We start from the raw sequence: 16224 nt of genomic DNA on the forward strand, positions 1-16224 counted from the left end.
TGGTCGTACACTGAGCTTTGTGCTTTCCTTGAAGACATCACTCCAGAACCCTCCATCCTCTTACACCTGTTTGGACTGATTAATTCCTGGCCAGTCACTCTGCTAACATCCAGCAATTTCCCTATCTTTTCTATTTTCAATTCCTTGTCTCTGTTTTGTTTTGTTGAATCCATGTATTCCTTATTACTTGCTTCCTCATTTTGCTGGAGTATTCCTACCAATACTTTCCTGAGAAACGGTGTATGGGAGAACAATTTTCTGAGACTTTACTTCCCTACTTCATGCTTGACTGACACTTTGACTTGGATAAATAATCTAGTTTAGAAATTATCATTCCTCAGAGTTTAGAAGTTTTGTTTGTTTTTAATTCATGAGACACAGAGAGAGAGAGAGAAGCAGAGACACAGCAGAGGGAGAAGCAGGCCCCATGCAGGGAGCCCGACGTGGGCCTCGATCCCCGGACTCCAGGATCTCGCCGTGGGCTGAAGGCCGCGCTAAACCACTGAGCCACCCGGGCTGCCCATTCCTCAGAGTTTTGAAAGTAATTTCCATTTTTAACTTTCAGGATTGTTTTTTGAAAAGTGCCTTTTGACTATCATTCCAGTGTAGTGTCCTTTATTTCTCTCCCAGAGCTGTAATATCTTCTCTCTAAAATCCTCAAACCTCTTGCCAATGCTTTTCTTCCTTGTATTTCATACTTAGAGATTCTTATCAACCTGGGTTTCATGGCCTTACAGGAAATTCTACATTGTATATATAATTGTGATATATATATATACACAAACATTTATATGAATACATGGATATGCATTCATGAGGTATATAAAAATATATAATAAAAAAAATCACACACATACTTACATATACCTATTTTTCCCCATCCACTTTCTTTTCTTTCTCTTTTGAAGTCTTACTTTATTTGGGATCTCCTAGACTGATTTTCTAATTTTCTAAGACTTTGTTTTCTATTCCTTTGCCTTCTTTTTCCATAGGAAAGTGTTCTCGACTTTATCTTCCCTCCATCTACTTAATGTTTTGATTTCCATTATCCATTTTTATATGTTCTCTAAATTAGATATAGCACTCTAATCTTATTTCAAAAATAAAAGCTCTCTTAACTAATGATTTCTTTTAGTTTTTCTATTTTTTCCTGTTTCCTGCACTGTTCATGTTGTCTCTGTTTTTGATTTTGTCCTTCTCTTCTTTGTATCCAGTGTGTTATTTTGACTTTCTCATTATGTTCAAAACTTCCTCAAATACTTGTAATCTTTGCCTATCCATATTTAAGAGTAAGGCATCGAAAAGTTCACTAGAAGTTCTTGGTGCATGGATTTCCTTTCTGATATGTGGCTTTACCACAGGGTAATCAGTTGGTGACCTGGCCATTTTGTTAGTGAATCCCAAAATGTCAATCTCGGTAGGACTCACCTCTTGGGCCAGTATCTTCAGAAATTAAAAGTGTCAAAACTTCTAGTTATGAGATCAAGAGGGAAGGAATCTAGGAATTTCCCCTAGGTAGACTTCATTTAATCTTTGAAGTTTCCTTTTATAGGTTGATGATATCTCTTTTAGAGTGATGACACATTTCATATCTCCTGGTTTCTCTGAGTCCAGAGCTTCTTAGGTACAACGAAGGCTGAGATCAGTGAGAAAGGGATTGGGATTGAAACTTCTTCTAAACATTCTCAAACAATCTTTGTCTTCAGTCCTACCCTGAACCCAACCTTTCACAGTCACCTGTGACTCCAATTTCTAAACTCTTCCAGAGCACCAATGGGATTCTTCCTCAATGGGGTATCATACCAATGTAGGCACTTAGCTTTCGGCTCTTCTAAGTCAACGACCACTCCACTCAACTTTTGTTAGCAACCCTTATCTGGCATTATCTTCTCGTCTTACAATCTTTGTCCTCAGAGATTTAAGCCTCATTATTCCTTAATTTTACTTTAATGGAGTTTTAGGAGGAAGTAAAGATAAACACACTTGTTTAGATATGTTTAATCATAACTCTAGTAGTTTTAAACCATTATGTTCAACAGCAACATAAACTATAAGAGCTATATTTTGATACGGTTAAATATACTAGGAAATTTACTTTTTACTATTAGAAAGAACTTATTAAAACCAATAATAAAATACTTTGTGTTTGCTATATAAAATTAAAAGATTTTTTTTTGTTTGATGTGAGTTAGCTACAACATAGAAGCATGATAAAAATAATTTTAACTTGATATCAAGCTCCTTTATCCCAGGTCTTTTTCTCTTGAATCTAGGAATTCAGAGTTACTCACACTTGAAGTTTATATAAGGTGGCCTGACTCATCATTCATTTTTATTATAATTGGATTTTCTGACGCAACATAAATATGACTTTTTGTACTTTGAGATGAAGTGTTTTAATTCTTAGGAGAGAAATATATTTAAAACTGAAAAGACTGACTAAAGGTTAATAACAAATTGTATCATTAACAATCTCCTGATTATTAAAAGCCTATTTCAGAAGTCAAGGAATCTAGTATGCTTAAAATAATTACAGTGAAATCCCTTGTAACAAAACAAATGATTACTCAGATGCAGAGTAGTTGTATCCCTGAAGCCCAGCCCAGCCATACACAACAAAATCTAATCTAAAGTCTAAAAACTATCAATACTACTTTTCTGAAACTTCATAAGGGGATTACACTAATAAATTTGGAGCTAATTTTTTAACTGTATATTTTCCAGCTACATTTCATATTGCTAAAACAGTTCTACTTTGTTTTTACAAGATGATATATTCACTTTATAAAAATCTAATTAAGAAAAGAACAAAAAAAAATTAAATCAGTCCAAAACATATCAGCTGAAGATAACAAGTATACAGAGACTTAGAGTTATCAATATTTTGCTAAATTTTTGCATGCTATTTTGCATGCTAAATTAAACAGGCAACAGAAGGAAGCCTTGCCGCCTAATTATCAGTTGCACAAAATCCTTCAGGAAAGGAAGTAAAACACAAGACATCATTATTTGGGAAGAAAAATATGTATTTCTAATACTCTCTTTGCCATTTCCTCAAGTATCCTATAAAGAAAAAAAATTTATAACTGAATGTAAAATGTTCCTCATTACAGCAAGGAACAAATATCAGAGGAGAAAAGATTCATCTATTCAATCTCAGTAACAAGAGCACCTGGCCCACCTACTCCTTCGCCTGTCCAGAAAGGAAAAATATACATATATATGTCTCGACTGTGCTCGGACTCAGACACTGTAATTGGATGGATAGTTTCAAAATCTAGCAGGTCGTACTATTCAGTGTATGATGAACATAAATGACTCACTACTATCACACAGGACAACTTTGTGACAATATAACTAAAGGATAGGGGGAAATGTGAGATTACTATGTTAACATGCAGATATTGAACAGGAAGAGCTGTTTCTCTAAGTGACCCTTTTAAAATGGGGTTAACATCTCAGAGCACTGGTGACATCACAATCAGTCTGCTCAATGTGTCAAGCTACACTTTCGCAGCCTTAGGAGCTAAAGCAGTTACAGGAGACGAAGCTTTGAGCTACCACAATTAATTAGCAGAAAGACACATCATTAGAAACCTTCTTGGAGTAGCAGGGAGGATTCTGATGAACTGAGAGGAACTTAGACCTATGAGACCTAACTGTATATTTTATTTTTACAAGAATGTCTCTTTTATAAGCCGTCAAACTCTTATTCACTTCAGTATATACTGGTTTACAATGCAGCTATAGCATTGCCTGACCCCATCCCAACCCCAACAAGGTAGAATGAATCATTCCTCCTATATATTGTCATTGTACCTTGTATGTTCTTCACGGTTTCACATCTTGTATAGGATCCTGATCAACTGTATATAAATGTGAATATGAATTCTTGTATCTCTAATATCTATATGCCTGGCTAATAGTCTATATCCAATAAATAAAATGCTAACACTTGACAGCAAAAGGATTTGCACATGTAGTTGAAGACTGATATGCAAAGATCATTTTATATTTCAAGGTCTAGGATACTGTGTTTATTCACTTAAGAAAACTGTATTAGATGCATTACTCCATTCAATAGTATGACAACATCCTTGATAATCAATATGACATAAATGTCTTCTGACAGCTAATACTGAATAAAAATACCATCCCCCATTTAATTTGGGGGGAAGCAGATTTGAAAAATAACCTATCACTTGTTTTCCACACGTAACTTTATCTAATTAAATACAATACTCCTTATTGTAAAAGCTGTAGCATAACAGAAAGAATGTGCAGTATTTAGAAGATTAGCAAACCCCAAGTAAGGTCAACATTTATTTTCAAAAGAAATGAAGATGTACAGAAGTCTTACTGTAATTAAAGAATAAGGAGGGGCCTATAAAAAAATCAAATACTTCTAAGATATAGTGGCTACATTTATTTCTAAGATTACCTTTAGCCTTTTTAATCTAGCTCTGGTCTTCACTAATATCTGTGACTTATGGCTTTGTTCAGCTCATTCTACATAGCGTTACCTCTCAGGAATGTATTTTATTTAAGGTGCTGGAGGCCAGTAATAAAGAATTTTGCTGCTATGTAACAGAAGGAGTAATAAGTAATCTTAAAAATAATTATGTATGCATTCACCATAAACAACCTTATTACCAAATGAGACCCAACCATAATGTTTTACAATTTCTCTTGTACTATGGATATATTAGAAGTAGAATTTTTTGCCAAAGGGTAGTTTTAATTAGAATCAAATAGGGTAAGGGTGCAACTGAGGTTTAAATTAAAAAAAAAATAAAATAAAATAAACTTTCCTTCTTAAATGCATTAAAAATATATTGTGAAATGCATGAATAATTAGAAAATGTTTAAAAACCCTCCAATTGGACATAAAGAAATATTTGCAGCTATTGCAGAACATAAATGTTAATTAGAATTACTAAATGACATTTGGTATGAATTATTTAAATGTTCTAATAAGTAATAGCTCTAAAAAGCTGTATCACATAAATATTTTCTATGAACTGGGAATGCAAGGACAATGTGGACATTCCCACAGGGACATTCCCATCTTTTATTCCTGTATTTACAAATACTTACTAAAGAAAAGGTCTATAACTATAGTTGCTACTCAAGGTTAATACTACTGTAATGTTATGTCCTTTGAGGTTCCACTGGTTTCCTTTCTTGCTTATATATTTCAGGAGTTGCCAAAATCCAAGTTTTCCATTCATTTCTATAATAACTCTCTAATGTCTGGATGACAGTATCTTCTGTCTTTATGTCAAACTGGAAACTAGAACTCATGAATTAGTTCCCCTTGCTTTATTTTAAATTTCATATTTGTAGTTCAATCACACTACAGAATTTATTTAAAAGGAAGGCTCCCACAAATGGTTTTTATAATAGTGTAAGCTAAAGTAGGCACAACTTAATTAATAAGAAAAACCATGGTAAATGCCAAATCACTTTTATTCAACATGGTGAACTGGAAAAAAATAATTTCTCTCTGTATCATATAGACATGATATAGACATTAAAGAAAAATGTAAAAGTTGATCTCATATCAAACTATTCCGAGTAGTTGTAGTTGATTGTCTTTTTTTTTTTTTGAGAGGTTATGTTAAAGTTGGTTCTTCTATTTCCTTTTCTTTTTTCTGCATTTTTTGTGTTCTCAGAAACAAAAGCAGATTGTTTCTTGTAAAAAGTAGAATATAACTATACGATTTCAATGTGTCCTCACTATTATTTCATTGCAACTTTCAGTTTTATTATTATATGAGCAGCAAGCAAATAAACGTGATTCAAAATCATTTTTAAAGCCCTAAGTGAATAGGATTACAACAAAACAAGAAGTATTAGAAAGACCATTAGGGAAACAGAGCTATATTTTAATCAGTAAGTGACTTTTTTACTCGTAAATATTCTTTGAACAGTCCCAGTATATCAGGCACTGTGTAAGGCAAACATAAAGAACAGGAACTGAAATGGGCATCTATGGACATTCACACTTAAGGAGACAAAGTCATAAATGAACAAAAACTTAATATCAGTTTGTTATCACCACTGTAAAGATAATATAGGAGTCTGTAACTCAGAAAAACAATTTGGGGAGTGGGGTAGTTCTGATTCAAACAATACAGTCAAACCGTCTATTTTAATCAACTGACCTTCACACTGAGATCTAAGGAATGAAGACGAAGCACTGACCTGGGAAAGGAAACAGAACATGCAAATATTCTTACAAGAGAATGACGATAAAGAAGGCTCAAGAGCTGAAGCATTTTGAGAGGTCTATAGAAATAAAATGAAATCAAAGAGGAAAAGACAAAACAGATCATACAAGGGCTGACAAGCCTTGATAGAAATACAGAGTTAATTCTAAATGAATAATATTTTGTATAGAAGTAAATGGGAACATGGCTCTTCTGTGATTTCCCATACAGATCATGTTGTCCACATAAAACAAAATTGAAAACACCAATTCATATAAAACTAGAGTTTTATCCAGAATATGTGTGGGGGGGGGGGGGCGTGGAGGGAAGCATTAGTGTTTTGCTTGCTTTAGCCATCATAATTATGCAAGAAAGGCAATTTTTTGCAGTGATTATTTCTTTTTTTTCCTTTTTTAAAGATTTTATTTATTTATTCATGAGAGATACACACAGAGAGAGAGGCAGAGACACAGGCAGAGAGAGAAGCAGGTTCCACACAGGGAGCCCGACGCGGGACTGAATCCCTGGTCTCCAGGATGACGCCCTGGGCTGAAGGCGGCACTAAACCGCTGAGCCACCCGGGCTGCCCTGCAGTAATTATTTCTACCTTCATAAGTATGGAGACTATCCACTTTTTTTTCTACTAAGAGCAATTATTAAGTGATACTAAAAAACGTTAGAGATAATATAAATATATAATATACTCCCTAAAGTTAAAATTACATTACATTCATATAATCTCTCTTTCAAAACAGAGCTAAAATATTTCAATATAGTGATAAGGACCTAGTATCTGGATTACTAATGTTAATGGTTATAAAAAAGAGTTGATGGCAACTTTCAAACTTACATTTTACAAAAAAAAAATAAGGTGATAAATAACATCCAAATTTAATTAATTTTACATTGCAATTTAAATTTACAGATTGCAATTTCTTTATTACTGCATAAAAGTTGCAAGAGTAGGAAAGTGAATAGCTAAAGGAAGGTTTGTTATGTGATTACTTTGGTAAATATTTTCTTAGTTTAATGAATCTAAATATGCAAATATTTTATATGTACTACAAAATGTTACTTGTTGTCCCAATTATACATAATGAAAAAACAGAGTTACTGAGAGTAGCCTAATAGGGTTTCATTTATTTACACTTCCATATTAGATGACAAAAAAAAAAAAAAAAACTGGTATCTAATTTTCAAAAATTTCATATCCTAATACTTTTTTAATAAGTTTCTATTTACATAAATGAGGAATGTCTGCATTAAATTGTACATTGTATTTGATAAATTATATACAAATATATTCTACAACGAGAATATATTTAAAATTTCTTTCTTAAGAAAAAGAATGTTCCATGGACATTTAAACTCTATGGAAAAGCAAAATTTTCATATAATTGTGCCCATTATTAAAACTCTAGATTTTCAGGGTTTTGGTAATTCATATCATAAAGAATATTGTAATTAATGATAAAATTTTCATTTATGTAGTCACTATATATTTCTAAAGGTAATATCCAATGAAAAATGGGTACACTCAAATGGTGGCACAAACTTTCAGAGCTCAATCTGAGGATAAGTAATAAAAAGACCTGAAATGTGCACACTCTCAACTCTATGGTATCTAACCCATATAATTTATTTATAGGAATCATCGACGATTTGGGCAATAACTATCTCCAAGAATATGTACCCCAGCACTACTTACATATAGAAAAACATAAATCAAACCTAATTGTCTACTGACAGGGGAATGTTAAGTAAACTATGTCATGTCCAAAAGATAGTTTAGACAACTACAAAAAGCATTTTATAAAGGAATAGTCAGTAATACAGGAAAATGTGGGAATTGTGGTGGTATGTTAGGAAAATGATACGACATAACTTTTAAGACCCAAAGCATCAGTGGTGACCAGTTTCAAATGGTCCTAACTCTAGCACTAATTAATGCTATGACTTTGGGGGTGCCTCGGTGGCACTTGGTTTTGGCTCAGGTCATGATCTGAGGGTCGTGGGATTCAGCTCAGCATGGAGTCTGCTTGAAATTTTCTCTCCTTCTCCCACTGTCCCATGTGCTTGCTCTCTCTCTCTCTCACTCTCTCTCTCTTCAAATAAATAAATAGTTTAAAATATCTTATGATTTTGAAATATATATTTATCTGAGTTTCAGATAACTTCTCTCTAAAATGATCATTGTGAAGATTCACGGAGACAATAAATTTGAGATATTTATAAAGCAAGAGTCTGATTCATGAATGTACATGCAGACAAACTATATTGGCATAATCTAACTTTTAAAGTAAACATTTTTACAGAATTAATGGAATGATGATATACACCAAAAATATAAATCATGACTATCTCCAGATGATAGGATTTAAACTTTTTTCTCATTCTCAAACTTCTTATATCAAACCTGTATATTTTGTAAATCAAACAATGCATATTACTGTAAAATAATAAATACTAAATAAAAAACAAAACTATAGTATATATTGGGTCAAAGATGTCTACCAATTGTTTAAATACATTAAGTAAAGTAATAAATACCCTTTTCAATTATTTTTATTATATCCCATGCTTTTATGAAAGAAATAATACCATTCTAAAGAAATCAGATGAATGAATAACATCTAAGCCATTACATTTTTAATCTTAATGTTTGGTTTCTTTTCTATCTGAATCTCAAAGTACCAAAGGTTGCCACTACAGACTGGTAAATACTTTTGGCTTGCTTGATTTTATATTTTTTCTATTTGTTATACAGTTGCCATCTTAGCTTAAATAAAAATTGAAGAAAAAAAATAAAGTTGTATTTGTCTTCATTAATTTTTTATAGACACTAAAGGAATTATACTTGTGTTCAAAATACTAAAAGCATTTATTCTTCCAGTCAGCCGTATGTGCTGGGTCATTAGAGAATGTGAGAAAGCCAGGGAATATTGTTTTCATCCAACCCTTCCAAATACCAAGATAATGAGACTTTTGGCAAAAAAAAAGTCTTAGTTGTTCCCGTAGTCAGCATACCAAATAAATGTAATGAATATCAAAAATATGTAGGAAGTATTGCAAAGAAATTTAACTTGAGTGAGGTATGCTAACTATTGGCGATCCTATAGCTCCTGAGACAAATATTTTGTTCCAACTTTTGCATGTCAACTTTTTCTTCAAAAAATATTAGAACACTACTTAATTTACTTGATTTGTATTTAAATACAAATAAAAAATAATGACCTATTTTATTTTGCAACTTCAAACAATAGGACTTCTCTCCTGATTCAAATGTCCAATCAACCTAGCAGCAGTAATAATGACATTTTAATATGGTACAGAAATGCAGGAGATAAACTTATTCATCATTACACCCTTGATAATGTGAAGATTCAGAGCAAGTCTAAGTGATAAAGGCTTCAGCACCCTGTACTCCACCATTCTGCTTCATATTACCGGGGGGGGGGGGGGACGAATAGTTTTTTATCTCTTCTGCTCTGGGTTTTTAAGCTTATCACCTTTCTATAAAAAAGTCCATTACCTCTGGATCACTAGATCTATTGAGATTTGCATTTATTTGCTAGGGCTGCTATAACCAAGTATGACTCTTCTAGATGCTAGAAGTTTGAATACAAATTGTCAGCATGGTTGGTTTCTTCTGAGGCCTCCCTCCTTGATTTGTAGATGGCCATATCATATTGCTCTTGTGTCTTTAGATGATCTTCCCTCTGTGTGCTCATCTGTGTCCTAACCTCTCCTCCTAAGGACACCAGCCCTATTGGATGATGGCCCACCCTAATGACCACCCTTCAGCTTAATTACCTCTTTAAAGATCCTATCTTTGGGATGCGTAGGTGGCTGAATCAGTTAAGCATCCTACTCTTGATTTCAGCTCAGGTCCTGATCTCAGAGTCAGAAGATGGAGCCCCACCTCGGGCTCCATGCTGAGCGTGGAACCTGCCTAAGATTCTCTCTCCCACTCCCTCTGCCCCATCCCGTGTATGCCTACTCATCTGCATGCTTGTTTGCTCTCAATAAATAAGTAAATAAATAAATAAACATCCTATGGAAAAACAGTCACATTCTGAGGAACTGGGAGCTGGTCTCTAACAAATGAATTTGAGGAAGCACACAAATCAGCCCATAATAAGATCCAAGAGGAAAAAACTAATACAGAGCCTCTTTCCCCAATGGGGTAAATATGTACTGGAAGTTGTACAGACACCTCATATGAGAACTGAAAATAGAAGATTCAGGAAGAGTCGGAATTTAGCATCTATGCTGCCCTCACCCTTATCCCAAGTTGGATGTTGTCCCCCGTGACATTCTAAGACCTCAAAAAGCCATGAAGGAGAATTTCTGCAACTTGTTCTTTGTGTGGGTGTGATAAAGCACTTTAGGGAAATATGGGTGAATGATACAACTGCATTTTTTGTTACTGATCTTGCAACTTTGGTGTAAGTTTAAAATTATCTTGAAATTATTTTTAAATTAGAACCAATTTGAAAACACACACACACACAAGAAGGAAATTAGTTGAGTGAAGTGAGTTTTCCTTGCTCTTGAGGTTCAGACTATGCAGGGAGATTCTAAACAAGGGAACTGATTAAAAACTCTGTTATAACATGGACCCAAAGAATTCTTTGTCTTTCAACCCCCATGGGATTCTTGCATTAGCTTTATTTCGATCACTAGACCGCAAACCTAGGAGGCACAGATAAAAAAAATGTTAAGTCCAGAGAGAAGATCAAGTAAAATGATCAGAATAGACTTTAGTGAAACAGAGCATATAAAGAAGAAAGATGAGCTCATGAAAAATAATAAAATAAATGCAGAAGCCACCCCGGTGGCTCAGTCGATTAAGTGCCTGACTCTTGATTTCGGCTTAGTCCATGATTTCAGGGTCATGAGATCAAGCTCTGTGTTGGGTTCCAGGCTCAACAGGGAGTCTGCTTGCGATTCTTTCCCTCTGCCCCTCCCCCCATGCTTGCACACTTGTTTTCCCCCTAAAAATTAAAAAAAAAAAATCTTTAAAAGATAAATAAATAAATGCAGGGAGTAACATAAAATAAAATCATGAGTTTCCATGAACAAAAAAATTGAGCAGATGAGTTAAAAGAGAGGGTAATCATTATGGATACCTGAACTAGGAGCCTGAAAGCTCAAATGCAAGTTCAAACTGAAGAAAAAACAAAGAAATGCTAATAAAAGAAAAGCTAAAAGATGTGGAGAAGAGATCCAGGCAACCAACCTACCATGCAAATACTAAAATATTTTAAGACTATAGAGTATAAACTAAACATATCCTAGAAAGAAGAGCACCTGAGTTGGAAAAAGACCTGAGTCTAAAGATCAGAATGGCTTCACAGAGTACAATGAATAGATCAGAAATGATCCTCACCTAGGCATATCCTGGTAAAATTCTTGAAACCCAATAAGTAAAGCTTGTACAACTTTTGGGACATAATAAACATGCTACAGATCCCATGGTCCTGGAACCGAGCCCTACATCGGGTTCCCTGCTCCTGGAGGAACCTGCTTCTGCCCCTCTCTCTGCCTGCCACTTCCCTTGCTTGTGTTCTCTCTCTCCCTCTTTCCCTCTCTGTCAAACAAATAAATCTTAATCTATATATATATATATATATATATATATATATATATAATTTGTTTTGTAGTATGGGAATGCCAGAATCAGAAAAAGTAAACAGAGACTCTCAAAAATCAAAAACCTAATATATATTTTACTTAACAAACGACAATATTAGAATCACTAAGCATTACAAAGGAAACAGATACTGAATAGTTTTAATCAGTTTATATAATAATTTAACCATTTAAAATACCTGTTTTAAGCATATTTAACACACTGTTCTAATCACTGATAGGACACAACAATTAGTTTTGTCTCTCACTGAATAGTGCTTATTTGTTTGCATACGTTCTCGATAACCCAATAATTTCCTTTCATTACTCGCTGTCTTTATAAACATGGTCAAATTGTTTATTCTCTAATCAAAACTGGGGTAAAAAATGATATCCAAAATCTTCATCACTGCTGTTTCTACCTCCAACCCCTCTTTCACCACCCTCATATATCATACAGAGAAAAACCCAGCTCTTTGCAAAGAGATAGGCCTAGAAGATCTTCCCCCCTCTCTAATAATGAGAACTAAACGTAACGGAATGGCTTTGTCATATGAAGCATAAGGAAAGAACTAAAGTGACTGAATCAGGATTTAATATGTAAATCAAAACACTTCCTCCCATGGTACTTGAACAGGTAAGACCTCGTGAATCAGAAAAAGGAGAGACTAACGTCACTGAGGGCACACGGGGCCAACTCCAGTCCTTCACTAATTAATGTTAGCTGAATATTATCCAACTTTTTTTTAAAGATTTTATTTATTTACTCATGAGAGACACACAGAGAGAGAGGCAGGGACACAGGCAGAGGGGGAAGCAGGCTCCATGCAGGAAGCCCGACGTGGGACTCGATCCCAGGACCCCGGGGTCAGGCTCTGGGCCGAAGTCAGGCGCTCAGCCACTGAGCCCCCCAGGGGCCCCAATATCATCCAGCTTTTAAACATCAGCCATACCATCCATACGATCTTGCATTTGTAGAAGCTATGAAGAGGCTCTGGGAGCTCAGTGCTTCTTCAAATGCGTACACTATTTTCCTTTTTCAACACTGTCACTCAAGGGGAAGTGGGAAATTACTACTGTCACACAAACACGACAAACTGGACGGGCCAGCTCCTGTGCGATGCATGTGGTAAGCCCCTGGCAGGTGGCAGGGCTAATTCCCATGTGCGGGGGGGAGCTCAGAGGAAAGGCCCGGCCTGCCTTGACAGGAACTGCCTCTAAGTCTTCAAACGGCCCTCCTTCCAGAATTTACTCAGTGTGCTCTCTCCACGCAGCCGAGAACCGCTGTTTCCAACCGCAGAGCCCGTCTGAGACCCTTCAGGGGCGGCAGCTGCGGCCCGCGGTGCCCAAGGGGGGCCCACGGTGAGGGCCCATCGCTGCTGCCTAACACGCTGACTTAGCTTCCAGAGCGGGGGGCCCACGGGAGTGAACGGCCAGCCGAGGACTAGGGACTACCACTTAGTGTCAGAGGAACTTGATCACCCGAGTGCCCCACCAGTAGCAGCCCTGAACCCCCAGGCCAGAAGACTGGCCGACATCGGACACCAGGGAACCTAAAGAAAGATTCCCAAAAGGCAACGTCGTTCCCAATATTAGGAAGCTCCAGTAAACAGTCTGAGGGCAAACGAGTAACAGTGACTACAATAAACATCTAGAATGTTTCTGAAGCATCAACATTCTAAGAGAGCTGTTGCAAGTTGTTTGTATTCTACTCAGGAAACTCAGTTGGCCTCCAGGTCTTACCTTCCCACTCTCATGATGCCTCGGCCTCTCTCTCTCTCTCTTTTTAAAAATGAGTAAGACGGGGATCCCTGGGTGGCGCAGCGGTTTAGCGCCTGCCTTTGGCCCAGGGCGCGATCCTGGAGACCCGGGATCGAATCCCACATCGGGCTCCCGGTGCATGGAGCCTGCTTCTCCCTCTGCCTGTGTCTCTGCCTCTCTCTCTCTCTGTGTGGCTATCATAAATAAATAAAAATTTAAAAAAAAAAAAAAAATGAGTAAGACGTCTTGTCTTTTAACTGTACACCATGTCCTGCTTCACTCTTTCTCCTCCTTTCTCCCGAACTCTCTCCGTCTCTACGTATCTATCGATTTCAAAGATGACTGCCACATGCGTGCCTCCTTGGGATGTGTCCGCGGTCTCTGAAGCTTGACCACTCTATCTTCTCCTACAAATGGAACTTAAGAGTTGGTTTGCAGCTTCCAGCGGGGGAGCACAGCTACTCAGACACCGTGACTGAAGATCCAACCTCTCTTTGGCCTAGCATGCGGCTTCAGGAGGGTTACACACAGATCGTGAGGAAGGGCACACCACCTAGCCAACCGGATCGGCCAAGTCAACCCTGCTGATCAGTGGGCTGACAAATGCTGGAGCCAGGTGCCCCTCACATCCATTTTTTCACTAACTGTAGTTAAAAGTTGGTCATTTAAGTATACCTGAAGTTTAGAACTGCACGTGATCCAATTAGCTCTGCATCTTTGCTTATTATCTACCAAAGCTTTAGGAGCCAATAACATTTATTTCCTGAGATGTCAACTAACTGGGCAATATTATACATGTGTATGTGTGTATATGTAGGCATGGACATGTGCGTATGTACGTGCAAAGGTATGTATGTACGTATGGATGTTGGTTTCATTGATCATAATGAGAGTGATTATCTACAGGGTATTTAAGCACAAGTTTAGAAATAAGAACAATTATTTTTTTATCTTTTACTACAACTGGTGTAATAGTCAGACCAGAGTCTCCCTAAACCACTCCCAGACTATATTCATTTAGGGGCATAAAAGTCTCAGCACAGTCTGTGACTTGTAGATACTCTTAAATGGCTCATATCCTATATAAGCCCAAGTAACTACAACTGAACTTAATAAAAAAAATTTAGGATTTTGTGATCTCTGCCTCCATCAGCCAACATCCACACAGTTTTACATGAGTACTAAACGCATGACAGTCATGGAAAAGTCAGATCCTCTCTCTTTTGTTCCCTCCATTCCTTCTTTCTTCTCTTTCAGTCCATCACTGCCACTAAAATTAAAATAAGGAACCACTGCCAATTCTTGTGTGTAGCACATCTTATATAAAATAAATAAAATAGGGCAACCCCTGTGGCTCAGCAGTTTAGCGCCGCTTACAGCCTAGGGCCTGATCCTGGAGACCCAGGATCGAGTCCCACGTCAGGCTCCCTGCATGAAGCCTGCTTCTCCCTCTGCCTGTGTCTCTGCCACTCTCTCTCTCTCTCTCTCTCTCTCTGTGTGTGTGTTTCTCATGAATAAATAAATAAAATCTTTAAAAAATAAAAATAAAGAAAATAATCTTATTTTGAAAGAAAAATACCAACCTAGAATTACATGACCTCTGAATATACTTCAAAATTTCCAATTCTATACTTCCTCCCCTTATCACATTATGTAATAGTGAGAAGAAGAGAAGGAGGAAGAAGAACAAGAGTAGGAAGAAGAGGGGAGAAGGAGAGAGGAAGAGAGAAGAAATTATTAAATGGAATAATACTCTACTCAGTAGAGTATCTGGCACATAGGAAGTCAAAGCAGAATGAGAAGAAATGCTATCAAGTTTGGGAATTACATGGATCTGGATTCAAATCCTTAGGCAAAGTATCTCCATAAAATAGGGATTATTTTAAGACCAAGAGCAAAAGTATGTTGTAAGGACTAAATAAATGCAAATAAAGTCCTTAGCACAGTGCCTAGAATACAGTGATCATTTAATAAATTATTATTATTACTATTATCCTTCTATTTAAGGTGTTATATAAGGTCTTTGTTAGTTTTAGAACACTGTAATATTTGAACTTAAAAATGTCATCACTCTCTACTGAGAAACTGTGGGGATTAATTTCATCCCAATGGATACAATTAGAGGGTCAAACTGTAGTTACTAAATAAAGGCATGAGAAATTATATACTCTATTAATGTGTTTTGATCTCCTAAGTCTAAAAAAGCCCATTCGAGTGGAGCAAGTTGATGTGTGCAAAGTCATTTAAAGAAAATGGACATTTCTGCAAAAGTCAAACTCATTATGATTAACTACTAGCAAAAATGGCTATTGCACATTCGCATCATAAAGAAGTATTCTGAGCACATAAATATACAAGATGATTTATTTAATTCTCTTCCTTTTTAAGAGGTCACATTCTGTTGTGCAGAAGAAAAAATGGCATAGGCAGTAATGTATATAGGGCAATAAATTCTCTGTAAGCCCTCTTGTAGAAAATGAGTCATTATGATGTGTTATTGGACTTTGGAGTCAGCTGACCTAGAATTTCTGAGAAAAAAATCAGTACAAACAATGAGAAGCGATTGGACTGTCAGGCAACAAGAGACCAACATTTACAGGAGCAGCTGCAATTAGGG

The 16224-nt window shown here is 36.2% G+C and overlaps 1 protein-coding gene and 1 long non-coding RNA gene across 9 annotated transcripts in view; one reads left to right on the forward strand and one right to left on the reverse strand.

Annotated features, from left to right (window-relative positions):
* CACNA2D1 (calcium voltage-gated channel auxiliary subunit alpha2delta 1) overlaps positions 1-16224 on the reverse strand; it is a 476780-nt gene that overhangs the window by 345316 nt on the left and 115240 nt on the right. The window lies entirely within an intron of this gene.
* Positions 13841-15555, forward strand: LOC125752885 (uncharacterized). Its single transcript, XR_007403462.1, has 2 exons — positions 13841-14223; positions 15268-15555. It is a non-coding gene; the product is annotated as an uncharacterized LOC125752885 (long non-coding RNA).

This window comes from Canis lupus, chromosome 18, assembly GCF_003254725.2.
Source record: "Canis lupus dingo isolate Sandy chromosome 18, ASM325472v2, whole genome shotgun sequence".
Lineage (NCBI taxonomy): Eukaryota > Metazoa > Chordata > Mammalia > Carnivora > Canidae > Canis > Canis lupus.